This window comes from Saimiri boliviensis, chromosome 7, assembly GCF_048565385.1.
Source record: "Saimiri boliviensis isolate mSaiBol1 chromosome 7, mSaiBol1.pri, whole genome shotgun sequence".
NCBI lineage: Eukaryota > Metazoa > Chordata > Mammalia > Primates > Cebidae > Saimiri > Saimiri boliviensis.
Window position 1 is genome coordinate 14173432 of NC_133455.1, and position 27584 is coordinate 14201015.

Genomic DNA, 27584 nt, shown 5'->3' on the forward strand with positions numbered 1-27584 from the left:
CTTTCCTATCAGGTCTCTGCTCAAATCCCACTTTATAAGTGAGGAATTCCCAGCTGCCCTATGTAAAGTGTCAGTCCTCCAGCCCTTCCTCCCCTTCCTCCTCCATCCTCCCTTACTCTCTTTTATTTTTCTCCATGACACATATCATCAGCTGACTTCTGTATGCCATGTGTATCTATTTATTGTTTATACTTCATCTCCCCCTGCTAGAATGTAAGCCCCCTGAGGGCAGGGACTTCTGCTCTTTCACTGACGTAACTCCAGTGAGCAGAATCTTCCAGCCACACTGCTGACTGAAATACTTAGACTCCTGGAAACATGACCCATTGATGGCCATAGACAACCTCAATGCCACAAAAATGCTATTAGAAATAATTAAGCAATGCAGATCCAGGCTTAAACAAAAGAACATCCCAAAGGATCAAAAGTAAAACAAAAAGAGCTCAACATTATGTGGGTGAACTCCAGCTGAGACCAGGGCAACCCAGGGGAGTTCAGACACAGAACACAAGCTCTGAGGGGCTGAGGGCTGGAATTCTAATGTCACCATGGCAACAAGGGACATGGATTTGGGGCTCTGCAAAGAGAGGAGCTGAATGTGAGATTGTTGCATAAAGTGGGGTCTCTCAAAGGGAACGGAAGCAGAAAGGTTTCCCACCAGCCCAGATTAGCCTGGGCTCTTGGTGGGTCTTTTAGTCTGGGTTCCGCCAAAGCAAACTCTGAAACAAAGATTTGGATTCAGGTAGTTTATTCAGGAGGTGATCCCAGGAAGCATAGTGAGGAGGTGGGGAAAAAAAGAGAGGAAAAGGGGGAAAAATCAGTAATGGGTGCAGAATAATCAAGTCACTGTTGTGGCCAATTGAGGTTTAGTCCTGCTGGGGACCTCAGGGAGATTGTGTGGAACTCAGTTAGGAATCGTTCCACCTCAGATGGGGAACGGCACATTTATCCACCAACTCTCATCCCCCAAATGTTGAGCGTTGCTCTAAGGGTATTATCTTCCCTTGTGTTTCCATACTGTACCAGAACTCAGCCAGAAAAGCTCCCATGAAGCCTAAGAGAGCTCCCATGCAGAGAAGGAGAGGCAAGCACTTAAGGATGGCTCGCGGTAAGCTGTCAGACACATGCTGGGAAACATCCACGGCTCATAATTAAAAACAAAACAAAACAAAACTCTTAGCCTGGGCAATGTAGTGAGACCCCATCTCCACAAAAAATAAAATTAGCTGGGTATGGTGGTACATGCCTGTTGTCCTAGTTACTCAAGGGGCTGAGGTGGGAGGATCATTTGAGTACAGGAGTTTGAAGTTACAGTAAGCTATGACTGCACCACTGTACTCCAGCCTGGGCAACAGAGTGAGATCCTGTCTCTTAAAAAAATAAGGGCTCAAAGGGATACAGCTTGTGGCATTACTACAATGGGGAAAAACTGTCTCCTGCAAGAAATTGAAACCACAATCATGTACATATCATGGCATATGGGTCTGATTTTTATACTCGCCACATGATATAGAAATCCTCAGACAATAAATTAACATAAATATACAGCTCTTGAGGCCCAGTAGGAAGAAAAGCAATAACACTTTGTAAATGGAATTCTTTACTGGGAGGGTCCATTGAGGCATCCACCTACCACACTGAGTTTATGGACAATGAAGCCAGATCAGTGGAAATGACCAGCAGAAAGCAGCAGCCCACACTCCCGGCATAGAGACGCTCCCATGTGGAGAAAACAGAGGGGAAAACGATCAGCTCCCCAAGGACAATGTCATGAGGAAAAGTCCTCTTCTCGCCTTCCTCCTTCCCACTTGAACACAACGGCAAAGAAGCAGGAAAGTGTGTGGGATCCAGGAAGAGAGGAGGCCAGACCCATCTTGCCAGCCCCGCCGGTGCTGAGAACTGAAAGGGGGAACTTGGAAGCAAATATAACATTGAAGTTTAAAAATGGACTGGATTGTAAAATTGGGACCCTTGGGCATGGTTGGTGGGAATATAAAATGTACAGCCACTGTGGAAAACAGTATGGTAGTTACTAAAAAAAAAAACCAGAAGATTTATCATCTAATCCACAATCCCACTTCTGGGCATATTCCCAAAAGAACTGAAAGAAGGATCTCAAGATATTTGTACACACATATTCTCAGCAGCATTATTCACAATAGCTAATATGTGGAAGCAACCCAACAGTCCATCAATGGATAAATGAATAAGCATAGCATGGTATGTATATATATATACAGCACAGGAGCACAATGGTCCTCCTATTTAAAGTGCTGGGAAAATGCCTCGATCCTCTTCACCTGCCAGATTGGGAAAGAGAGATGGAAATGGATTAAAGAGGGGAGGCTCTCTCTCAAAAGCCAAGTTCCGATCCACGATCCAAGATGGCTGAACAGGAACAGCTCTGGAGTGCAGTTCCCAGCAAGAACAACATAGAGGGTGAGTGATCACAACATTTCCAAATGAGTTTATATATATATATAGCTAAATAATAATAGTCCTACATACATATACATAGAACTAATTTTTTAACTTTTATATTTTATATATTTTAACCTGTATATTTATATAGGATAGGGCTAATAACAGTCCTATGTATATAGGACTTATTCACCATTATTAATCCTATCCTATATAAATATACATAGGACTATTATTTAGCCTTAAAGAAGGAGTCAGCACAGTGGGTCATGCCTATAATCCTAGCACTCTGGGAGGCTGAGGCAAGAGAACTGCTGGAGCCAGGAGATCAAAACCAATGTAGGCAATATGGTGAGACTCCATCGCTACAAAAAAAAGTTTAATAATTAGTCAGGCATGGTGGTGTGTGCCTGTGGTCCTAGCTACTTGGAAAGCTGAGGCAGGAGGATCACTTGAGCTCAGGAGGCTGAGACTGCAATGAGCTGCGATCACACCATTGCACTCCAGCAAGGGCAAAAGAGCAAGACTTCTATCTCAAAACCAATAATAATAATAATAAAAGAAAGAAGAAAAGAAAGAAATTCTGACACATGCTACAATATGGATGAGACTTGAGGACATTATGCTGAATGAAATAAGCCAGTCACAAACAGACAAATGCTTCATGATTTCACTTACTTATGAAGTACTGAGAGTAGTTAAATTCACAAAGACAGAAAGCAGAATGAAGTTGCCAGGGGTTTAGGGAGAAAGGGAGTGGGGAGTTGTTTAATGAGCACAGAGTCAGTTTTGCACAATGAATAGGGTTCTGGAGATAGATAGTAGTGATGGTTGGACAACGATATGAATATACTTAATCTCACAGAACTGTACACTTAAAAATAGTTAAGATGATAAATTTTATGTTATATGTATTTTACTACAATAAAAAATAGAAAATCATGGACCAGTGACTAAGCTATTTTAACAGCCCATGGAGATTGAAAAGTTATGAGATCTAATTGACTTACCAGGTAGCAAGAAAGCCAGATGAGGGTGGAAAGTGTAACAGAGACAGTCCTTGTGGTAACTACTGGGAAAAATACAAAAATTTCATGTTTATTTCTCAATTGTACAGGCTACAGTGGCAATTTCTGAGATCTTTTCCAAATCAGATACATTTCCCCAATTCTATGTCTAGTGTTTACCCTCATGCAGGCATGTGGGGACACACAAGTGCATGCATGCACACACGCACACACACACACACACACACACACACACACACACACAGAGCTGAAGAAGACCCTTGACGCTGGCAACGTCCAACAGACATTGCTGTTTTTATTGGTAGCACACAGGGCATTTTAACAAGAATATTTCTAGCTCTGCTGAGAAGCAGAGTATCAGTAACCATCACAGTCACAAAATTTCCCACTTCTATTCCAGTTTGTTTCAGAAGGTTTAGAACATGGCACACTTTCATTCACTGGTGTGCGCACACACACACTCCCCACCCATGGGAGGAATTGCAGTTTTGAGATGCTCCTGCCCAAGTTTAACACGATGTAATAAAATCCCAGAACATCTGTCAGGCAATTACATGGTCCTGTCTCCATCATTCATGTACTGTGTCACACACCTGTTCCACGATGCTGAGACAACTCCCCTTGAGGCTTTCCCTGTAACTTGTGGCATACTGAACTGCCATGTTGGTTCTTTGAGCTTCATTCACAGTGGTTCCTTTTTCTCGTTACCTTAACTTGGGTCTCTCAGCTTCTAGAGAAGCATGGAGACATTGGCCAGAGCCCTGGAAAAACATTTTTGAACAAAAGTGAATTGTGGTCATAATTCCACATCTTACAACACACCTTTTCCTCTTTACCACACAACAACACAGTGGCCCTCTTCATTAAAGTGCTGGAAAAATGTCCCAATCCTCTTCACTTGCCAGGTTGGATAAGAGAGATAGAAATGATTAAAGAGGGGAGGCTCTCTCTCAAAAGCCACGTCCGATCCACGGTCCAAGATGGCCAAACAGGAACAGCTCTGGAGTGCAGTTCCCAGAGAGAACAATGTGGAGGGTAAGTGATCACAGCATTTTCAAACGAGTTTTTACTGCCTACAGACCAGGAGATTTCAGCATGACTGTTTCAGCTGGTGCCACAGGTCTCTGCACAAAAAGTCACACAAATCTGGATGGCCGTTTCAACTGGCGCCTAGAATGCCTGGGATATGTAGCCACCCATCAATTGAAAAAATGAGGGCTGAAACAGGGAGCCAGGTGATCTGCTTCAGCGGGTCCCACCCCCACAAAGACCAGCACTCTGAAAAACTCTGGATTGAGAGTTTTGCAGCAAGTGCAGCTGGATCCCAAATGGTCCAGCTCAGTGTAGGGAAGGGTGTCTGCCATTACTGAGGGAGTCCACTACTACCGAGGCAGTCTGCCATTACTGAGGCAATCTGCCTCTACTGAGGCAGTCTGCCATTACTGAGGCAGTCCACCATTACTAAGGCAGACTGCCATTACCGAGGCAGTTCTAACTGTACCTCTGCAAACAAAACCACAAGGAGGTTCACACAGCAGCTAGGCAGAGCCCACAGCAGCTCAGCAACACCTCTGCTGGCAGACTGTGACTAGACTACTTCCTTGCTGGGCAGGACATCTCTGAAAAAAGGCAGCAACAGGTCAGGAACTTATAAATAAAGCCCCACCTTCCCAGGACAGAGCAACTGGGAAAAAAAGGTGGTTATGAGTTCTGCTGCAGCAGACTTAAATGTACCTGCTCAGCAGCTCTGAATGGAACAACAGAGCTCCAGCTCAGCAATTCAGCTCCTATAATGGATAGACTGTCTCCTCAAGCAGCTCCCCAATCCCCATATATCCAAAGAGACACCTCATAAAGAAGAGCTTGGGTACCCTTTTGGGATGAAGATAACAGAAGAAGAAACCAGCAGCAACCCTTACTGTTCTGCAGCCACTGCAGGTGATCCCCAAGCAAGTAGGCTCTGGAGTGGACCTCCAGCAGTCCTATAGCAAAGGGGCCTGACTGTTAGAAGGAAACCTAAAAAACAGAAAGAAATAACTTCAACATCAACAAAGGACATCCACTCAGAGACCCCATCTGAAAGTCAACAACTACAAAGACCACAGGTAGATAAATCCACAAAGATAGGAAGAAACCAGTGCAAAAAGGATGAAAACACCAAAAACCGGAACACCTCTCCTTTTCCAAGGGATCACAACTCCTCACCAGCAAGGGGACAAGGCAGGATGGAGAATGAATATGATGAAGTGACAGAAACAGGCTTCAGAAGGTGGGTAATAACGAACTTCTCTGAGCTAAAGAACATGTGGGTGGATCATGAGGTCAAGAGATCAAGATCATCCTGGTCAACATGGTGAAACCCTGTCTCTACTAAAAATACAAAAAAGTAGCTGGGCATGGTGGCACATGCCTGTAATCCAAGCTACTCAGGAGGCTGAGGCAGAAGAATTGCCTGAACCCAGGAGGCGGAGGTTGTGGTGAGCTGAGATCGCGCCATTGCACTCCAGCCTGGGTAACAAGAGTGAAACTCCATCTCAAAAAAAAAAAAAGAAAGAAAAAAAAAGAAACCAAAAACACTGAAAAAAGATTTGGCAAAATGCTAATAAGAATAAACAGCTTAGAGAGGAAAATAAATAACTTGATGGAGCTGAAAAACACAATATGAGAACTTTCTGAAGCATACACAAGTTTCAATAGCCAAATCGACCAAGAAGAAGAAAGGATATTACAGATTGAAGATCAACTCAATGAAATAAAATGAGAAGGCAAGATCAGAGAAAAAAGAGTGAAAAGAAATGAACAAAGCCTCCAAGAATATGGGATTATGTGAAAAGACCTAATTTACATTTGACAGGTGTACCTGAATGTGACAGAGACAATAAATCAAAGGTGGAAAACACTCTTCAGGATATGATCCAGGAGAACTTCCCCAATCTAGCAAGGCAGACCAACATTCAAGTCCAAGAAATACAGAGAACACCACAAAGATATTCCTCAAGAAGAGCAACCCTGAGGTACATAACTGTCAGATTTACCAGGGTTGAAATGAAGGGAAAAATGCTAAGGGCAGCCAGAGCGAAAGGTCAGGTTACCTACAAAGGGAAGCCCATCAGACTCACAGTAGATCTCTCAGCAGAAACCCTACAAGCCAGAAGAGAGTGGGGGCCAATATTCAACATCCTTAATGAAAAGAACTTTCAACCTAGAATTTCATATCCAGCCAAACTAAGCTTCATAAGTGAAAGGGAAATAAAATCCCTTATGAATAAGCAATTGCAGAGATATTTCATTACCACCAGGCCTGCCTTACAAGAGCTCTTGAAAGAAGTACTAAACATAGAAAGGAACAATCAGTACCAGCCACTCCAAAAATGTACCAAATGGTAAAGACCATCAACACAATGAAGAAACTGCATCAACTAATGGGCAAAACAAACAGCTAGCATCAATATGGCAGGATCAAATTCACACATAACAATATTAACCTTAAATGTAAATGGGCGAAATGCCCCATTCAAAAGACACAGACTGGCAAATTGGATAAAAAGTCAAAACCCATTGGTGTGCTGTATTCAAGAAACTCATCTCACATGCAAGGACACACATAGGCTCAAAATAAAGGGATGGAGGAAGATTTACCAAGCAAATGGAGAGAGAGAGAAAAAAAAAAGCAGGAGTTGCAATCCTAGTCTCTGATAAAATAGACTTTAAACCAACAAAGATCAAGAGACAAAGAAAGGCATTACATAATGGTAAAAGATCAACGCAATAAGAAGAGCTAACAATCCTAACTATATATGTGCCCAATACAGGAACACCCAGATACATAAAGCAAGTTCTTAATGACCTACAAAGAGACTTAGACTCCCACACAATAATAGTGGGAGACTTTAACACTCCACTGTCAATATTAGACCAATTGACGAAACAGAAAATTAACAAGGATATACAGGACTTGAACGCAGATCTGGACCAAGCAATCCCAATAGACATTTACAGAACTCTCCACCTCAAATCCACAGAATATACATTTTTCTCAGCACCACATCACACCTACTCTAAAATGGACCATGTAATTGGAAGTAAATCACTCTTCAGCAAATGCAAAAGAACAGAAATCATAACAAACAGCCTCTCAGACCACAGTGCAATCAAATTAGAACTCAGGATTAAGAAACTAACTCAGAATTGCACAACTTCATAAAAAATGAACAATTGGCTCTCGAATGTTGACTGGATAAACAATGAAATGAAAGCAGAAATAAAGATGTTCTTCAAAGAAGAAGACAGATGTTCTTAAAGAAGACATAATGTACCAGAACCTCTGGGACACATTTAAAGCAGTGCCTAGAGGGAATTTATAGCAATAAATGCCCACATGAGAAGCAAGGAAAGATCTAAAATCAACACCCTATCATCAGAATTGAAAGAGCTAGAGGAGCAAGATCAAAAAAACTCAAAACCTAGCAGAAGACAAGAAATAACTAAGATCAGAGCAGAACTGAAGGTGACAGACACATAAAACCCTTCAAAAAATCAATAAATCCAGGAGCTGGTTTTTGAAAAGATCAACAAAATAGACAGACTACTAGCCAGATTAATAAAACAGAAAAGAGAGAAGAATCAAATAGATGAAATAAAAAACAATAAAGGGGATATCACCACTGATTCCACAAAAATACAAACTACCATCAGAGATTACTACAAACAACTCTATGCACATAAACCAGTAAACCTTGAAGAAATGAATAAATTCCTGGACACTGTCACCATTCCAAAACTAAACCAGAAAGAAGTTGAAACCCTGAATAATGACAACAATAACAAGGGCTGAAATCGAGGCAGCAATTAATAGCCTACCAACCAAAAAAAGCCCAGGTCCAAATAGGTTCACAGCCAAATTCTACCAGATGTACAAAGAAGAGCTGGTATCATTCCTTCTGAAACTATTGCAAACAATCCAAAAAGAGGAATCCTTCCCAAATCATTTTAGGAGACCAACATCTTCCTGATACCAAAACCCAACAAAGACACAACAAGAAAAGAAAACTTTAGGCCAATATCCATGATGAACATAGATACAAAAATCTTCAGTAAAATGCTGGCAAATTGATTGCAACAGCATATCAAAAACATATCCATCACAACCAAATAGGCTTCATCCTGGGCATGCAAGGCTGGTTCAACATACACAAGTCCATAAACGTATTCCATCACATAAACAGAACCAAAGACAAAAGCCACATGATTATCTCAATAGGTGCAGAGACAGCCTTTGACAAAATTCAGCAGCCCTTTATACTAAAAACTATCAATAAACTAGGTATTGATGGAACGTATTGCAAAATAAGAGCTATTTATGACACACCCACAGCCAATATCATACTGAATGGGCAAAAACGGAAAGCATTCCCTTTGAAATCTGGCACTAGATAAGAACACCCTCTCTCAACACTCCTATTAAATAGAGTATTGGAAGTTCTAGCGAGAGCAATCAGGCAAGAAAAGGAAATAAAGGTATTCGATTAGGAAAGGAGGAAGTCAAATTGTCTCTATTTGCAGATGACATAATCGTATATTTAGGAGACTCCATCGTCTCAGCCCAAAATCTCCTGAAACTGATAAGCAACTTCAGCAAAGTCTCAGGATACAAAATCAATGTGCAGAAATCACAAGCATTCCTATGCATCAATAACAGACCAAATGAGAGCCAAATCAACAGTGAACTCCCATTCACAATCGCTACAAAGAGAATAAAATATCTAGGAATACAACTAACAAAGGATGTAAAGGACCTCTTCAAGGAGAACTATGAACCACTACTCAAGGAAATAAGAGAGGACACAAACAGATGGAAAAACATTCCATGCTCATGGTTAGGAAGAATCAACATAGTGAAAATGGCCATACCACCCAAAGTAATTTATAGATTCAATGCTATCCCATCAAGCTACCATTGACCTTCTTCACAGAACTGGAAAAAAACAGTTTAAATGTCATATGGAACCAAAAGAGAGCTGACATAGCCAAGACAATCCTAAGCAAAAAGAACAAAGGCTGGAGGCATCACACTACCTGACTTCAAACTATACTACAAGGCTACATAATCAAAACAGCATGGTACTAGTACCAAAACAGAGACATAGACCAATGGAACAGAACAGAGGCCTTGGAGGCAATGCCAGACACCTACAACCATCTGATCATTGACAAATCTAACAGAAAAAAGCAATGGGAAAAGGATTCCCTGTTTAATAAATGGTATTGGGATAATTGGCTAGTCATGTGCAGAAAACAGAAATTGGACCCCTTCCTGACAACTTACACTAAAACTAACTCCAGATGGATTAAGACTTAAACGTAAGACCTAACACCATAAAAACCCTAGAAAAAAACCTAGGCAAAACCATTCAGGACATAGGCATAGTCAAGGATTTCATGACTAAAACACCAAAAGCATTGGCAACAAAAGCCAAAATAGACAAATGGGATCTAACTAAACTCCAGAGCTTCTGTTCAGCAAAAGAAACAATCATTAGAAATGAACTGACAACCAACAAAATGGGGAAAAAATTTTGCAATCTACCCATCTGACACAGGGCTAATATCCAGAATGTACGAGGAACTAAAACAGATTTACAAGAAACAGACAAACAAACCCATTCAAAAGTGAGCAAAGGACATGAACAGGCACTTTTCAAAAGAAGACATTTATGAGGCCAACAAACATATGAAAAAATGCTCATCATCACTGGTCATTAGAGAAATGCAAATCAAAACCACATTGAGATACCATCTCATGCCAGTTAGAATGGCGATCATTAAAAAATCTGGAGACAACAGATGCTGGAGAGGATGTGGAGAAATAGGAACACCATTACACTGTTGGTGGGAATGCAAATTAGTTCAACCATCGTGAAAGACAGTGTGATGTTCCTCAAGGATCTAGAAATAGAAATTCCATTTGACCTAGCAATCCCATTACTGGGTATATATCCAAAGGATTATAAATCGTTCTATTATAAAGACACATGCACACGTATATTCATTGTGGCACTGTTTACAATAGCAAAGGCCTGGAACCAACCCAAATGCCCATCAATGATAAACTGGACAGGGAAAATGTGTCACATATACACCATGGAATACTGTGCAGCCATAAAAAATGATGAGTCTGTATTCTTTGTAGGGACATGGATGAATCTGGAAACCATCATTCTCAGCAAACTGACACAAGAAAAGAAAATCAAACACCACATATTCTCACTCAAAGGTGGACATTGAACAATCAGAACACATTGACATAGGGAGGGGAGCATCACACACTGGGGTCTGTTGCAGGGGACCAGGAGAGGAACAGCAGGAGGTAGGGAGGTTGGGGAGGGATGACCTGGGGCAAAATGCCAGATCTAGGTGAGGGGGGATGGAGGCAGCAAACCACATTGCCGTGTATGTACCTATGCCACAATCCGGCAGGAGCTGCACAGGTACCCCAGAACCTAAAGTACAATAAAATACATATATATATAAAATGGGAGGAACATGGCTTATATATATATATATAATATATATATATTTATTTATTATATATATTTTATATATAAATTATATATATAACATGGCTCATATATAATAGATAATTATATATTTATATTAGATATATATCTATTATATCTATTTATATTAGATAATTATATATTTATATATTTATATATAACATATATTATATATTATATAAATATACAATTATATATTATATATATATACACACATACATATATATGCCATGTTTATATATATATATAAACGATGTTCAAAGCCATGTTCCTCCCATTTTGGGTCATATGCAAGGGTTGCTCCCACTACCTGGAACACACCCACCCATGCTCTGTCCCTCACTTAATCAATTCTGGCATCTCCTTTAGATTTCAGCACCCAAGTCACTTTCCGAGTGTAGAGCAGATGTCTTTGTCAGCGTCTCTTGCAGGAGCAAGTCCTTGTCCTGCACATTTTGTTCACTTTATAACAATTCACCATTTTTTAGAGAAGCAGAATACTATCTACCTTTTTACCCAGACTCTAATTTTTCCCATTCAAGTGCTAGTCAGGCCCGACCCTGCTTAGCTTCCTAGATTAGATGAGATCTGGCGCATTCAGGATGGTATGGTCGTAGACAAGACTCTCATTTCTATGACAGCAAAGACTGTCTAATTTTGTTCACCAATATATCCCCAGAATTTGGCACATTGCCTGGTCCACAGAAGGTACTCAATATATATTTTAATTACTAAATCAACAAATACTATTTTGCTGAGGAATACAAACACAGTCAGTAAATATTTGTTTGAATAAGCTAACCAGGATATTTCAAAGCTGATATAAGTACCTACATAATAATAAATAGCACTTATTTAATAAAGTTATTAGAAGAATTACATTAGTTAATGCAAATAGCTTTTAAATGGTAACTGGCATATAAGGAACACAAGATAAACATTAGTTCATTTTATTACTGATATCTTGTTGTACCCATAATAGGAAGATATTTTGAACTGTTATCTAAAGTGGGCTTTCTTTTCCATATTTTCTGGTAACCTAGCTCTTCTTTCAGCCTGAGCAGCATTTTTCAGATGTGGAAACTGAGGTTCAAAGAGACCCTAAGCTGCACAGTCAGGAAATGGCAGAACCTGAATTCCAATATATATCTCTTAAACTCCAAAACACTAGTGTTTAATCTACTTTTTTTCTCAAACCATCTAGCAATTGCCAAATAAACAGACTAAAAGAATTTCAACATTATCATTTTGAAAGATCAAGTTTTGGAGGTGGGGGTGTTGGAGAGAGACGCCTAAAGAGAAGGTATTATTTTGCTCAGTAATCACCACCATTTAAAAAGTACCTACAATGATAATAATCCCATGCCTAGCTAAGAAATAAATCTCCTTTTCTTTTTATTATAACAAGGACAATGGTATGCACTGATGCAGTACTGGAAACAATTATCTCTATAACTGGTCTGGGCTGTAGCTCACCAAGAAGTTGCTGCCTCAGCTGCTACTACTTACAGAGGGTGCTTTTTTTGTGGTTGCTTTGTTTTTAGTCTCATGAAGTATATTTTAACAGTGAATAGGAGACCTTTTTGGAAAAATCGATTACATATTTCCATTTTAATGTAAACATTTAGAGTCCAGCGCTTTGCCTCACTATCTCATTAGCATTTGAATGCCAAGAACTATTCCAGATATTTATTTCAAAGCCCTCCTTTTTTTTCCAGGCAGGGAGAGCAAGTAGAACAAAATAGTCACCCCAGCTGATGGTTGACTAAACGCAATCATCACGATGAAAGATTGCCAGGGGTAAACTTTGGGTGAAAAAATAAAAATATATGATCACTTTAAATTCATCTTCTACTCCCAGGGAACTGTTAAGGTGCTTATCCGGATTTTTTGGGAGTATCTTTTCAGTTCTGTTTTGCAAATCTTATGCTTCTCCCCAAATAACAATGCATAAACGAAGTGGATTTTACAATGGTCAGTTGCAGCCCTAAATGACCACATTTTTCCTTTCTCTATATTAAGGAATTACCACCCTGAGGTCACCAACAAAAGGGTCTTTTGCTGACATCTGTAGGGTTTGAAAATAAAGTCTTGTTTCCAGTCCAAGGCTAGGTTAAGTCTTATCTCCCTGGTAAGCTGGTGACCTGCTTCCAAGACTGGGGAAGACAGCCCATCCTGTTCCAGAGAAACATTCAGCCTGTCTGAGCTGCATCTCCTCTACCCAGCACACCAGGTGCAATTGAGGCAATTTAGGCTGAGTGAAAAGTGCTCCATTTCAGTCTGAAATTATGCCAAAGACTCCTTACAAACGCTACATTCAGCACCTCCAATTTCACATGCCTGCTGCACGTTGTCTGCCATTATATTACCCAGGATTCCAAAAGCACTTGGCTGCATTAAACAAGAGCCAGGGAGGAAAACAATAGCAAGGAGCTGCTTGAGGACACAAAGCTGGAAAAAATGAAGAGGGAGCAGCCAGAGATGTCAACTGAGTTCTGAAAATAGATGTGGCTTAATGAACACGAGAGGGGTTAGGTTTATCCAAAAACGCAGATTCAACCTGGTAAGAATTTGATCCTTACACTCTACTGATAGAGGTGTACCTTGGTTCAGCTCCTTTGGGGAGCTGTTTGGCAATATTTATTAAAACAAAAATGAGCCCTAGGATCCAGAGATTTCGCTCCCTGGCATCTATCCTAGAGAAAAATGCAGATGGATGTGCACAATGAGAGCTACACAAAGATTTTCAATACCGAGTTGCTTGTAATAGCCAAAACATGGGAAATGATCTAATATCCATCTACGGGGAAATAATCACATTGTGAAACACTTTGTAGCAGCAAAAGGACCACGTCCTCCGTCAAATAGATAATAATATCCATGCACAAGTATCTAGGGGAAGGAGTGCTCCAGAAACACTCCTAAATGCCTACCCACAATGAACAGCTTAATCCTTACAACAGTTCTTGAGGAGGCTCCCAAATTGTGCTCACAGAACAACTGAATCACCAAGAGGTTACATAATGTGCCCAGAGTCACATGAGTACACAGGACATTCAAACCCAGGTCACCTAGCTCCAAAAGCCATACTACTTTTCAAGAATTTCAACAACATACTTTGAATTGAAAAAAAAAAAAAAAGCAAGTTGCAATATGATGCATACAATATGATATGATTTATGTTTGTATATACATACATACAGGTGAAATATTATATATTTTCCTTATTTATTTATTATTTGTGATTTAAAAAAAAAATAGAGATGGGGTCTCACCATGTTGCCCAGGCTGCTCTCAAATTCCAGGTCTCAAGTGATTCCTCCCTTTGGCCTCCCAAAGTGCTGGGATTACAGGTGTGAGTCACCATACTCAGCCCTACATGTTTTCTTTCTTTCCTTCCTTTCTCTTTCCTTTCTCTTTTCTTTCTTTCTCTCTCCTTTTTCCCTTCCCTTCCCTTCCCTTCCTTTCCCTCCCCTCCCCTCCCCTCCCTTCCCCTCCCCTCTCCCCCCTCTCCCTTCACCCTTCCCTCTTTCCCCTTTCCGATAACATCTCACTTTGTTACCAGGCTGGAATGCTGGGAGTGCAGTGGTGAGATCTCAGCTCACTGCAACCTCCTCCTCCCACGTTCAAGTGATTCTCCTGCCTCAGCCTCCCAAATAATTTTTGTATTTTTGTAGAGAAGGGGTTTCATCATGTTGGCCAAAATGATGTCAATCTCTTGGCCTTGTGATCTGCCCACCTTGGCTTCCCAAAGTGCTGGGATTACAGGCATGAGCCACCGCACCTGGCCAACATGTTTTCTATGGACTTTTTTTTATTTTATTTATTTTTATTTATTTTTTATTGCATTTTGGGTTTGGGGGTACATGTGAAGAACATGCAAGATTGTTGCATAGGTACACACATGGCAGCGTGATTTGCTGCCTTCCTCCCCTTCACCTATATCTGGCATTTCTCCCCATGCTATCTCTCCCCAACCCCCCACCCCCCACTGTCCCTCCCCTCTTTCCCCCCAACAGACCCCAGTGTGTGATGTTCCCCTCCCTGTGTCCATGCGTTCTCATTGTTCAACACCCACCTATGAGTGAGAACATGCGGTGTTTGATTTTCTGTTCTTGTGTCAGTTTGCTGAGAATGATGGTTTCTAGGTTCGTCCATGTCCCTACAAAGGACACAAACTCATCGTTTTTGATGGCTGCATAATATGCCATGTGCATATGTGCCACATTTTCCCTGTCCAGTCTGTCATCAATGGGCATTTGGGTTGGTTCCAGGTCTTTGCTATTGTAAACAGTGCTGCAATGAACATTCGTGTGCATGTGTCCTTATAGTAGAATGATTTATAATCCTTTGGATATATACCCAGTAATGGGATTGCTGGGTCAAACGAAATTTCTATTTCTAGGTCTTTGAGGAATTGCCACACTGCCTTCCACAATGGTTGAGCTACTTTATACTCCCACCAATAGTGTAAAAGTGTTCCTATTTCTCCACATCCTTTCCATCATCTGTTGTCTCCAGATTTTTTAATGATTGTCATTCTAACTGGCATGAGATGGTATGACCTTCTTCACAGAACTGGAAAAAAACACCTTAAACTTCATATGGAACCAAAAGAGAGTCCACATAGCCAAGTGAAGTCTAAGCAAAAAGAACAAAGCAGGAAGCATCACACTACTAGACTTCAAACTATACTACAAGGCTACAGTAATCAAAACAGCATGGTACTGGTACCAAAACAGACATACAGACCAATGGAACAGAGCAGAGACCTCGGAGGCAACACAACATATCTACAACCATCTGATCTTTGGCATATCTAACAGAAAAAAGCAATGGGAAAAGGATTCCCTGTTTAATAAATGGTGTTGGGAAAACTGGCTAGCCACGTGCAGAAAGCAGAAACTGGACCCCTTCCTGACACCTTACACTAAAATTAATTCCAGATGGATTAAAGACTTAAACATAAGACCTAAAACCATAAAAACCCTAGAAGAAAATCTAGGCAAAACCATTCAGGACATAGGTGTAGGCAAGGACTTCATGACCAAAACACCAAAAGCATTGGCAACAAAAGCCAAAATAGACAAATGGGACCTAATCAAACTCCACAACTTCTGCACAGCAAAAGAAACCATCATTATAGTGAATCGGCAACCAACAGAATGGGAAAAAATGTTTGCAGTCTACCCATCTGACAAAGGGCTGATATCCAGAATTTAAAAGAACTAAAACAGATTTACAAGAAAAAAATAAACAAGCCCATTCAAAAGTGGGTGAAGGATACGAACAGACACTTTACAAAAGAAGACATACATGAGGCCAACAAACATATGAAAAAATGCTCATCATCACTGGCCATTAGAGAAATGCAAATCAAAACTATATTGAGATACTCTGGACACTTTTTTCACAACACGGAGAAAGGTGTGGAAGGACACATTCCAGAGGAAAGAGGTAGGAAAGGAACAAAGATTGAGGGGGTGGTTAAAAGAATTCTTAGCTTTATTTATAATGTTTTAATTTTTTCAAAAAAAGAAGAATATTGCCATGTGTTACTTGTGTAACTCAAAAATATTTTTTTTAAATGGGATTGTTTAAAAGAACCTCGCTGAATTACTTGCAGAAACACCTAAATGAGTCAGGCAGAAAATGTTTAGTGGCTTCCATGTGTGCAGCATTCTATAGTTTGGAGCCATTTCCACCAATATTGTTCTGTTCAATCTTTTTTGTTTGTTTGTTTGGTTGGTTTTTTTTGAGGCAGAGTCTCGCTCTTGTCACCCAGGCTGGAGGACAGTGACACAATCTCTGCTCACTGCAACTTCCACCTTCCTGGCTCAAGCGATTCTCCTGCCTCAGCCTCCCAAGTAGCTGGCATTACAGTCGCATGCCACCAAAACCAGCTAATTTTTGTATTTTTAGTAGAGACAGGGTTTCACCATGTTGGCCAGGCTGATCTTGAACTTCCAACCTCAGGTGATCTGCCTGCCTTGGCCTCCCAAAGTGCTGGGATTACAGGTGTGAGCCACTGCACCCAGCCTTCTATTCAATCTTTATGACAACTTCAAGAGGCTATCATTTTTCCCATTTGACAAATGAAGGCAAGGAGACCTGAGGAAATCACACAACTTGCCCAAAGATGAAGTAAGCAGTGGTGGATTCAAAGGCTTCCCTGGCTGGCCTGAGTGCAGGGCTCCTTCGACTCCATTGTGGGAGCTCCACTAACACCCATACCAACCCCTACGAGGGGAGACCTGATTGTTTGCCTCAGGGCCCAGTGGATACAACATCCACAAAATAGCTTTGTCAAGTGTCACAACAAGCTACATCCATAATAGAAAGTAAAAATGTGAAAATGAAAGAGGCAATGAAAATGTCAGTGAAGAGTCAGACAGACCTGACTGCAGCTCTGTCACTTTCTATGTAATTTCAGGTAAGATACTTAACTTTTCTGAACTCTGACTTCCTCAAATAAAAATAGAACCAATAATTAATACCCCTGGAAAGTTTTTATTAGGATCAAATAGTTAATATATGAAGAGTTCCTATTAAATAAAGGTACTTTGTAAATGGCAGCAATTATTAATTCATAGAGTATTTAACAAGTATTTGTGAGGTAGATTACTATGTGCCTGCACTGGCCTAGGCATTGGGGATACATTTGGGAATAAGACAAGCAAAATCCTTGCCCTCCTGGACTTATATTCTAGAGTGGAAACACATGATAAACAATTAAACAAATATGACCAGATGGTATTAATTGGCTCAAACTGAAAGGAGAGTCTCATGAGAACTTTCAATGAAACAATAAATAAGTTGAGGAATCCACAGAAGAATAAAGACTCAAGTTTTAGTAAATTTAGGCTCTGGGAGCCCCTTCCTTCCCTCCTCTCCTTCTCTCCTTCCTTCCCTCCCTTCATCTCCGCCCCTCCTTTCTCTTTCTCTCTTTCTCTTTTCTTTTTTTTGTCAGAGTCTCACTCTGTTGCCCAAGCTGGAGTGGAGCGGAGTGTCTTGACTCACGATAACCTCTGCCTCCTGGGCTCAAGCGATTCTCTCACCTCAGCTCCACTGAGTAGCTGAGACTATAGGTGCACGCCACCACTCCCAGCTAATTTTTTTTATTTTTAGTAGAGACGGAGTTTCGCCATGTTGCCCAGGCTGGTCTCGAACTCCTGAGCTCTGGCAGTCCATCTGCCTCAACCTCCCAAAGTGTTAGGATTACAGGCATGAGCGACCAAGTGCAGCCCAGCTCCAGGAGTTTTTTTGTAACAGTGGTTCTTAACCAAGGGCAATTTTGTCCCCTGCTATGACATGGATGTTTGTACCCCCTCCCCTTAGATTCATATGTTGAACCAAATCCCCAATGTGGTGGTATTAAGAGGTGGGGTCTTTTGCAGTTGATTAGGCCATGAGGGCTCTGCCTTTATAAATGTAATTTGTGTCCTTATAAAAAAAAGTTTGAGGGAGCTTGCTTGCTTCTATCAGAAAGAAATGCCATCTTTGAAGGAGAGAGCAACCCCACTTACGCCAGCACTTTGGGAGGCAGAGGCTGGAGGATTGCTTGAGCCCAGGAGTTCAAGACCAGCCTAGGCAAGAGAGGAAGACCCTGACTCTGCAAAAGAGTTAAAAAAAAATTAGCCAGGCATGGTGTCACACACCTGTAGTCCCAGCTGCTCAAGAAGCTGAGGTGGGAGGATTGCTTGGGCCTAGGAGGTCAAGGCTGCAGTGAGCCATGATCATGCCACTGCACACCAGCCTGGACAATACAGTAAGACCCTGTCTCAAAGGGCAGGGGCGGGGGTGGGGGGCAGGGAGGAAGGGAAAAGAGAGAGAGAGAGAGAGAGAGAGAGAGAGAGAGAGAGAGAGAGAGAGAACCTCACCAGACACTGAATCTGCTGGTGCCTTGATCTTGGACTTCCCAGCCTCCCAAACTATGAGAAATAAATTTCTGCTGTTTATAAATTACCTAATCTAAGGTTGTTTTGTTACGGCAGCCCAAGTGGACTAAGACACCTCCTAAAGGATGTCAATGACCGAAGATTTTTTAACTGTAATGACTTGGGTAGGGTGGCTGGTGTTACTAGCATCTGTATAACAGAGGCCAGGGATGCTGCCAACACATCCTACAACGCATAAGGCATACCTGTATAACAAATAATTATCTGGCTTCAAACATAGTGCCATGACTGAGAAACCTTGTTCTATAGGAATAAATCTAACCTGTCCTGTAAACCCAGAATGACATATGCATACCACTGCCCATTTACTCTCTCTACGGAGAATCTTCTCTAGTGCTTCTTATTCAGTGGCAACCATAACCTTCTAGTTGCTCAGGCTCAAACCTTCAAATCATCTCTACTGCTTTCCTAGGACTCCTATAACAACATACCACAAACTGGGTGACTTCAAACCACAGAAAGTGTGTCCCTATTCTGGAGTCAAGCTATTGGAGATCAAGGGACTGGCAGCATTGGTTACTCCCGGAGTTTCTAAAGAAGAAATCTGTTCCATGCGTCTCTCCTAGCTTTTGGTAGCTTCCAGCAATCCTTAGCCTCCAAATGCATCACTCTAGTCTCTGCCTCCCTCTTCAGTTGGTGTTCACCCTGTATCTCTGTGTCTCCCCATGGTTGTCTTATGAGGACACCAGTTGTACGTGTGACTTAGCCATAACTGATTACCTCTGCAAAACTCCTATTTTCAAAAAATGTCACATTCTGAGATACTGGGGGTTAGGACTTTAATATATCTTTTTTTTAAGGCATAATATCATCCTTGCCTGGTCTTCTTCCTCTCCCTCTCCAGAGCCAAGTTGTCAGAGCATCCTACTAGCTCTGCTTGCAAGGTATATCCAGGATCTGACCGCTTCTCCCCACGTCCACTGCCACCACCCTTGTCTGGTCCTCCATGACCTCTCACCTGGGCCTTTGCAGTGACCACCACCTCTCTCTGCGCTGCAGTCTATTCGGTACAAGCAGTCAGATGGATTCTATCTGAACATAAGTCAGTTCATGTTATTCCCCTACTCAGAATCCTGCAGTGGTTCCCGGTATACTCAGAGGGAAAGCTAGATCCTTGCCTGAGCCTACAATGCTCCACATGAGCTAGTATCCCTGAACCTCTCTCACCTCCTCTCCAGTCCCTCTATTTCTGCTCTCTAAAAATATTGGCTTCCTTGGACTTCCTCCACTTTGCCAAGCTATTTTTCACCTCAAGACCTTTCTACCTGTTATTCTCCCTGATTGAAACGCTGTTTTAAATCATCTTTTAAATGTTGAATAGATGTAAAATAGTATTTATGAAATATATACAAGTCTAATGAATAATACTAGAACAAACATCTGTGTACTCATCATAAATTTTTTTTTTTTTTTGAGGCGGAGTTTCGCTCTTGTTACCCAGGCTGGAGTGCAATGGCACGATCTCGGCTCACCGCAACCTCCGCCTCCTGGGTTCAGGCAATTCTCCTGCCTCAGCCTCCTGAGTAGCTGGGATTACAGGCACACACCACCATGCCCAGCTAAATTTTTGTATTTTTAGTAGAGACGGGCTTTCACCATGTTGACCAGGATGGTTTCGATCTCTTGACCTTGTGATCCACCGGCCTCGGCCTCCCAAAGTGCTGGGATTACAGGCTTGAGCCACCGCGCCCGGCCTCATAAAATTTTTTTAAAAAAATTGATTACTCTTCTCCTGGGTATCCACATGAATAACCCCTCAGATTTCTGCTCAGATTCAATACCCAGCACTTGAAAACATTTATGGGACATAACAGGTACTCTGTGGTCTGGGGACAGAATTTGACCTTGCAGGATTACAGTTGGATGAGTCAGCACATGGAAAGCAGATCTTCCAGTGCACTGTGAATGCATATCGACCATGTCCACAAGGCTGGGGAGTAAAACCAGAGTGTCAATTTATTAATTTACAATGAGTATTGCACTTGCTGAGAGGAAAGACTTAGAGCTTTGGTCCAACGCTGCAGACATACCACTTAAGAACCATAATCATTTTTATTCTTATTTTGTAACAATAACTTTATTAAAGTATAATTAAGATTTTAAAACTGCACATCTTTAATGTATATAATTTGATGAGTGTGGATACAGGGATATACTCTCGATAGCATCAGATTTTACTGATGGGGAAGCTCAGCCATGGTAAGGCAAAGAGTTTGCTCATAGTCACTCAGCTGGAAAGTGGAGGAGCTGGAATTCAATCCCTAGTATCCCAATTTATAAAAATTTTTACTATTTTATCTACTGCTTTCTGGTGATTTCCAAATTCAGGAGACTGGTATGTAATGTGTGAATTCAAAGGTATTACTTTGCAATGAAACTCTAACTTTCAACTGGGTTGGACACTTGGGTCCCCTGGTCAGCATACTTCTTCCCAGAAAACCAATACCACTAAAACCCAAATTCTCATCAGAAAACTACCTGTTATGATTGGATCTAGAGCAAGGGGGATGCTCTTTAGAGGACTGTTTGATGCCGTGTATCATTTATCTGCACTATACAAATGCATCTGCCAGCCAGAGGAGAAGATTTTGCAGAGCCTCGTGGCCCATGACCTCCCATTCCCTGAACAGCATTGAACGCACTTGACCATCATCTCCTTTCTCTGTTTCCCAGGCTCATCACTCTCTGCTGACAGCTATTTATAATTCTTTTTAGATGTGTCTGTTCATTCAGTCAAGTCTCTATCAAGTCTGTAGACCTGGGAGCCCTTTTGTCTTTTTAAGATTTGTTCTACCCAAAACCAGAAGTGGGAGAAGGAAGTACATGGAATAGTTAAGAGCATGAGGTTTGGAAACTGAATATCTAAGTTTGAACCTGTGCTCCACCTGTGTCCTTGGGCAAATGACTTCATCCACTTGAGCCTCATTTGTAAACTGGGATTATGAACAGTTCCCACCTTATAGGTTGTGAGGACAATGTACAGGCCATATTTGGCATAGTTCTTGGTACATCAAAAGCTTCTCCCTTGTCCACACCCAGAGGGAAAACAAATCACATTTTCTTATTTTTTTTTCCTTCCTAGAGAGACACCTCATTCTATCCAAAGGAACATGAGTAGCAAATTCAATTCAACGAGTAACATTTACTAATCACATTGGACCAGAGTCATTTGTCATTGGAGGCTATCCAGTAAACTACTCCTCCCGACCTGATGGCACACGGATCTCCATTTTGGAAAGTCTCCCATTGCAAGTGGTTCTGGATGAGTGCCCCTTCCCACTACAGAAGTCATAAAAGGTGGGACAGTGACTCAGATTCATCGAATCAGGTGCTCTCTAGGGGCTCAGAATCTTGAGCAAATATCTGAAGATGGTTAAAGCTGTGAACCATATCATTCCTGCTGCTGGACATTTGCTGGAATTCCTGGTGCTTATTCTCTTGCAAGCCTGATTCTTCAGCTCCTCGTTCACTCATTTCATGCACCCCCAAATCCTTCTTGTATGTTTTCTTTTAGGTGAAGAAAGCGAGAGTGAAATTTCTTTCAGTTGCCACCGGGAATGATGGCTGATACACCTACTGAGCACAAGATGCTGTGTGCATAGGAACTAAGAGGACACCAGCAGCCTCTGTGCTCACACTGCCCACAGCCTTACAGGGAAGTTCAGAGCATTCTCATTGGGCATTGGGTTATGCAGCATCTCCCTCTTTCAACCTCCCAAAAAGGCAACATCTGATTAGAACTGAGATGAGAAAGAAGGACAGGTAATTACTGAACAACTGATATTTGACTTCCCTACATACTATAGTCCCATTCTAGAGACCAGAGACCATACCCAAGTTTAATCTTATGGGCCTATTTAGAAGTCTGGCTAATTAATGACTGTAAAAGCAGTTTGGACTTTGCAAGCCTTTTGTAATGTGCCTCATTTAGACATAATGGGCCCAAGATTGCCCCTGGCATCCTCAAGAAAATTAAAAATCCAGTAGGCAGCAGAATTGCCTCTATGCGATTTTCCTATTACTTTTATTTTTATTATGATTGCAAATAGCAGCATTACTAATGGTACCTTGGATGAGGATGCCTTTCCAGGGAAGGTCTAGTTGATTTCTCACATCGACAGTATGATTTATTGGGGTCCTTTAGCCAGCAGCATGCTGGTTCCTTCTGTATGATGTTATTGAACACTGGCCAAATGGAAGGGGAACTTGAGGGCTCTTGAACACATGGAGTCATTCCTAACAGGGGGCCGCTACAAAGGGAGACACTATTCATTACCCTCCAGCTCAACAACAGAATCCTAATTGCTATTTCTCTAATCCTGGGCTCTGGACAAGCAGGTATCTGGCATGTGTGAGCTGGACAAGATTCGGTATGCTGGAAGTCTGAGTTGGCATGCAGTAGAGAAAGATGGCAGTTAATGAACTGGATTGAGGGGGCATGGAATAGTATGATGAAATCTCCAGCCATCCCATTCTGTCCCACCTGGCATAGGAATCCTCCTTCTGTTCAGCATCCCCACCTGTCAGTCACTTAGAAGCCATCTAGGTCATCGGATTGACTGTCACAGTATTGCAGTGCTTGTGTTCAAGTAACCTTTATTTTACTTAGTAATGGCCCGAAAGCATAAGAGCAGTGATGCTAGCAATTTGGATACGCCAAAATGCTTCCTTAATGTAAAAAAAGTGAAAGTTCTCGACTTAATGACGGAAGAAAAAAAAATCATATGCTGAGGTTGCTAAGATCTACAGTAAGAACGAATCTTGTGAAATTGTGAAAAAGGAAAAGAAATTCATGCAGGTTTTGCTATCGTATCTGAGACTGCAAAAGTCATGGCTACAGTGCATGATAAGTGCTTAGTTAAGAAGGAAAAAGCATTGCATTTGTGGGTGGAAGACGTAACAGAAATGCCTTCCAATGGATGGAAATCAGGTACAGCACTATCTGTGGTTTCAGGAATCCACTGGGGTCTTGGAACATACCCCCAAGGATAAAGGGGGACAGCTGTATTGTCAGGAATGAAATCTAAACTGCAACACTTTAGCAAGGACAACTGCTACCACTGTGCTACGGACACCTCAATGTAACTGTCTTAAACACCACCTCTGTTAGGGGTTTCCATTTTGAGGCTGATCAAGGAAAAAGATAGGACCAGCAGAGGTAGCGATACACCACAAGCATTACTGAGCAATGCTTGAATGTGGCTGTATGACAGGTGAAGTCCTCACAGCAGGAGACCATCCAGAGGAAAGGAGGTCAAGGGGACTCCTGGAAGAAAGGGGTTCAGACAGCAGGGTTATTTGTCTAAATGATGGGACTCATCAGCACAGTAGGGGGTCTCTGAGTCAGAGAGCTCCAAAGGGCAGTAGTGGCTTGGGGTCCCATGACTACAGGGCCCTTTATTTTTTATTTATTCTTTTTTATTTTTTTTTTGAGATGGAGTCTCACTCTGTCGCCCAGCCTGGAGTGCAATGGTGTGATCTTGGCTCACTCTGCCTCCTGAGTTCAAGCAATTCTCCTGCCTCAGGCTCCTGAGTAGCTGGGACCACAGGCATGCACCACCATGCCCAGCTAATTTGTTTTTGTATTTTTAGTAGAGATGGCATTTCACCATGTTGTCCAAGATGGTCTTGATCTCTTAACCTCGTGATCTCCCTGCCTCAGCCTCCCAAAGTGCTGGGATTACAGGTGTGAGCCACCACGCCCAGCCCAAGGCCCTTTCTTTCCGAAGGCTAAGAGCTGAGGTTTTCCAGCATAGGCTTTAAATGACTGGAAATCCTTTAGGGCTATATTTTTTAAACAATTGGATGTGCAAAAATGTGAATTTCATTCCTTGGGCTTTTGACCTAGTAGGTCTCAGTCTACAGTGAAAAAATAAACAACCAAGGGCCAATATACAGAGGCCAACTTGGGGCTAATAATACAGAGGCCATTTATAGCTCATTTATATAACAACTTCTTGCCATTGCTCCCCTTGAAAAGCTGGGTGTGTCTTCCACCATGCTCACCCCAAAAATTGACATCACTTGTATTAACCTACCTGTGTTTCTTACTTCTATATTGATGACTTTTGTTGGTTAATCAAATTGGTGAGATTAGGCTGGTGGCACATTAAGGGTGGTGGGAATAGCCTGCCCCAGTTGCAAAGAGTGAGAGATGCATGGTTACCAGAAAATTTTAAAAGGCCTGGCCATGGTGGTTCACACCTGTAATCCCAAAACTTTGGGAGACTGAGATGGGAGGATTGCTTGAGCCCAGGAATTCAAGACAAGCCTGGGCAACATAAGGAGACTCCATCTCCACACATGCTTAAAAAATTAGCCAGGCATGGTGGTGAACAACTGTGGTTCCCAGCTACTCAGGAGACTGAAGCAGTAGGATCACCTGGGCCAAGGAGGTCAAGGCAGCAGTGAGCCATGATTGCGCCACTGCACTTCAGCCTGAGTGACAGAATGGGACTTTGTCTCAAAAAAAAAAAAGAAAGAAAGAAAGAAAATTAAAAAGCAATATAATCATACTAACTACAATTAGTGTGCTTTATATTACTGCCATGAGCCAGTAATTGTAAACAAAGTCAATGATAAAGCATATCTTCCAGGAGGGGCAGACAATGCCCACTCTTATTCCTTGGTAGACCACAGGATTCATTCACATTCCTGTGCCCCAGCTACACGCGTGAAATGTATTTGTCAAGTGGGATAACAACAGAACCTACGGCACAGGGTTATTGTGAAGAAAAATCAATACTGTGAGGACATCAATCCTCCCCAAATTGATATAGACACTGTAATCAGAATCAAAACCCCAGTAAGTTTTTGTTTTGGTGGATATTTACAATGTGATTCTCAAATATGTGTGAAAAATCAAAAACCAAGATTATCACAAAGAAGAACAAGTCAGATGATTTTCATGACTGGATATCAGCAGTTATAATAAAGCCAGAGTAATTAATGGAGCACACTTTGATATAGGAAAAAGAAATAGACCAGTAGAACAGCATAAAGAGCTCAGAATCAAATCCCTCACACATAGAGACTTTTCATTTTATTTTATGTTTTTGAGGCAGGGCCTTGCTCTTTCCCAGGTTACAGTGCAGTGGTATGATCATGGCTCACTGTAGCCTTGATCTCCCAGGCTCAAGTGATGCTCCTGCCTCAGCATCCCAAGTAGCTGGGACTACAGATAGACACCACCAAGCCCAGCTAATTATTTAATTTTTTTTTTTGTAGAGATGGGGTCTCCCTGTGCTGCCCAGGCTAGTCTCTAACCCCTAGCCTGGGCAACAGTCTTCCTACCTCAGCCTCCCAAGGTGCTGGGATTACAGGCATGAGCCACTGTGCCCAGCCTAGAGACACTTGATTTATAAGAAATGTGCCATTGAAGAGTGATGGAGAAACAATGGCTTTCTCAATGAAAGGTTCTGGGTCAATTGGCCATCCACATGAAAAATTAGAATCTTGATGGCTACCTCATATTATATACAAAAAACAATTCCAGGTGGGTTGTAGATCTCCATGTGAAAGGAAACAAGGTAAAACTTCTAGAGACAATATAGAAGAATATCTTGAGCTTGAGGTAGGCAAAGATGTCTTAAACAAGACACAAAGAAACTGGGATAGGTGAAGCCCCATGGTGCAGTTGGCTCAGAATAAGGGGAAATCCACAAATGAGACTCTTTCTCCAAGTCTTATCCCTTAAAGTTTCCCTGCCTTAGAAACATTTTAAATCTCAAAATATTCAGGCTGAAGCATTCCAAAGGAGAAGAGAATTTCCCATGATGCTCTTCATGACAAGCCTCTATGTCTATGCTGCTTTAATAGAGGTGGTGATTGTTTACTATGTGCCAGGCTCTGTGCAAAGCACTTTGCCATTTTTTATTTTAGAGACAGGATCTTGTTCTGTCACCCAGATTGAGGCACAGTGGCATGATCCCAGCTCACTGCAGCCTCGACCTCCTGAGGTGAAGTAATCCTACCACCTCAGCCTCCAAAGGAGTTGGGACCACAGGCATGTACCATCACACAGGGCTAATTTTTTATTTTTTGTTAAGACGGGGTCTCCATATGTTGCCCCAGCTGGTCTCAAACTCCTGTGCTCAAACAAAACTTCTACCTTGTCCTCCCAAAGTGCTGAGATTACAGGAGTGAGTCACCATATCTGGCCAGTTTGCCATCTTTTTTTTCTTATCTGTATTTCAGCTAGCAGTTAACGCCTGCAAGTTGGTCACCATGGAAACAACACAAGAATATCTCCCTCCACTACCACATCCTTTAATATCTGAAATTTTAAATTTATAAAATTAAGATAAAAATAATCAATTATTAAGTCGAAGCTTAAATGAGTGTTTTCTGCTACTGTGTGTTGCTCAAGGTAAAACTTTAACCTCGGGTTGATGACTATAACTTTTAAGTCTATTTCCATGCATTTTCTTACTGAATCTCTGTGAAATAGCCATCACTGGCATTGAATTTCCATTTTCCAAATAGGTAAACTGAAGCAGCCAAAAACTGCCTATAGTGTCTGGAACCAATGCTGAAAACATTTTCAGTCGTATCCCCCATGAGTGAGAGAACTGGGTGGTCAGTTTGGCAGGGGCCTTCTCGAGTGAAGGATGGGACTGCTA

The 27584-nt window shown here is 41.6% G+C and overlaps 1 long non-coding RNA gene across 1 annotated transcript; it reads left to right on the forward strand.

Annotated features, from left to right (window-relative positions):
- The first annotated feature begins 531 nt into the window (after window positions 1–531).
- LOC141584983 (uncharacterized) lies at window positions 532–27367 on the forward strand. The gene is made up of 3 exons (XR_012518264.1): window positions 532–683; window positions 1027–1108; window positions 27160–27367. It is a non-coding gene; the product is annotated as an uncharacterized LOC141584983 (long non-coding RNA).
- The last annotated feature ends 217 nt before the right edge of the window (window positions 27368–27584 follow it).